Raw genomic sequence first — 2,450 nt, forward strand, 5'->3', positions numbered from 1 at the left:
GCCCCGTATCTGTTGTGTAAAGGCAACCGGGAAGGTGAGGGAGGCCGGGCAGGGGTTTGCCTGGCACCCCGAGCAGGGATCTGTCTCCATTCCCCCCGTCGCTTAGGTCCCCTCTTTCTACCTGGTGGCAAGAAGGCAGGGGATCCTCTGCTTCTTGTGGAGCCTCCATCTGCTGCCTTTGCCTCAGGGATGGCAGGGTGCAGCCCCACCAATCTATCTCCCTTTCACACTCCCAGATACTCCTTAACCTCTCCACTTCCCCCTTCAGCTCCGCCACCAGGCAGAGCAGATCATCCACCCGGTCACACTGCGCACAGGTGGTGTCTCTGCTGCCCTCCGCTACAGCTGACAGGCTCAGGCACTCCCTGCAGCCGGAGACCTGGACAGCTGTCTGAATGAAGATGATGCTAGGTGACAAGAAGGAGGAGACAGGATACAGAAAAATAATTGGATGAGGATTTTAGATGTGACATGCAGTGAGCAAGGATGGAGGAACATAAGGAAAAAAATGGAGCAAGAACTATTTAGCGTAATGGTTATTAGGTAAGTGTAGCACCTGAACTCTTCCTGAAAAAGAACTGAATGAAGATGATGCTAGGTGACAAGAAGGAGGAGACAGGATACAGAAAAATAATTGGATGAGGATTTTAGATGTGACATGCAGTGAGCAAGGATGGAGGAACATAAGGAAAAAAATGGAGCAAGAACTATTTAGCGTAATGGTTATTAGGTAAGTGTAGCACCTGAACTCTTCCTGAAAAAGAAAATGTGCTTATCTAGATGCTAAATAGACAATATAAATGAGGAAGAATAAAAGAATACTTATTTCCATTTTTACTATTCAATTAAATGTGTAATATAAACCTGCAAAGTCATGCAAAGACATAATTAGTGCATATGTTTTGTTTGTTAAGGTCTGAGAGGAGATATCCCTCCAGCATAAACCTAAATTTGAAAAGGGATGATGGGGGGGAAAAGTCGTAATTACTGCCTACTTTGTAACATATCTTTTCCAAGGGAAAAACTGTCTTTTGTCATATTGACAATTAATAATATCACAAGAGAGACATTAAAATCAGCCAACTTGTGTTAGGCAACTTCCTGGATATTTCTGAGCAGTAGGAAACAACCAATAAAGTAGGAACATATGGTACCTACCTTGAAAGGAGAACAGAAGTTACATGTGCATACGTCTCTGTCCTGGTTTCGGCAGGGATAGAGTTAATTTCCTTCCTAGTAGCTGGTACAGTGCTGTGTTTTGGATTTGGGATGAGATTGAGAATAAACACACCAATGTTTTAGTTGTTGCTAAGTCGTGCTTATGCTAGTCAAGGACTTTTCAGCTTCCCATGCTCTACCGACTGAGAAGGCTGGAGGTGCACAAGAAGCTGGGAGGGGGCACAGCCAGGACAGCTGACCCAAACTGGCCAAAGGGACATTCCATACCATGGGACGTCATGCTTAGCACATAAAATGGGGGAAGCTGGCCGGGGGGGCCGCTGCTCAGGGACTGGCTGGGCATCGGTCGGCGGGTGGTGAGCAATTGCATCGTGCATCACTTGCTTTGTATGTTATTATTATCATTATTACATTATTATTATTATTATCATTATTTTATTTCAATTATTAAACTGTTTTTATCTCAGCCCACGAGTTTTTCTCTCTTCTACTCTTCCAATTCTCTCCCCCATCCCACCAGGGAGGGGGGCAGTGAGCGAGCAACACTAGAAGTCTCCTATTAATTTTGCATCTTAACACCTATAAATGTATCTAGTTCATTGTGAGTATGTCTGTGTACAGTCAGAATCTTTAGTCATCTGAAGTCTGACGTCTGTCCGTTCCTCATCAGGAGGCATGTCTGGTTACTCCTTAAAGTTCAGGCTTGAAACTACACGTACACATAAGTGGTTGAGGGGAGATGAAAAATCGATAGTTCTGGTATACTCTGAAAGATATTCTTCTGCCCCCCTCCTGCCCCCACCCCAACAGGGACTCAAATGAACATAGGTGACCTAGGTAAACTAGTGACTTATTATGTGGATTCAGAATTTTTCTATCAGTAACTTTAAAGTGGGAAATTTGATTGCTAAGAAAACATTTTTTTAAAGCAAAAATATATATTTCTCTTGAAACAGTACTTTTCATGAGAAAACCAAATGGCTCAAAATATCCATTTGAAAGGCTTCTGTGGTAACTTACGCAATTAAGTTTATCATATTTTCATTCCTGTCTTTGGTTTGAAATTTCAGTCTGAGTCCTCAGCCAGAAGTCCTGCAATTGTTACACAAGACCCAGAGGCAAGTATGTGATACACTGTGAAGATGTAGTCTGATCAGGGAATAGCCTGTAGAGGAAGGAGTCTTGGGCCTCAAGACACTTGAAATGTAACTCCTACAACCTACTTTTCTCCACCTCCTTTCTAGCAAAACTTCAGGGTAGAGTCATGGAAG

Source organism: Pygoscelis adeliae, unplaced genomic scaffold (genome assembly GCF_000699105.1).
Source record: "Pygoscelis adeliae isolate BGI_AS28 unplaced genomic scaffold, ASM69910v1 Scaffold45, whole genome shotgun sequence".
Lineage (NCBI taxonomy): Eukaryota > Metazoa > Chordata > Aves > Sphenisciformes > Spheniscidae > Pygoscelis > Pygoscelis adeliae.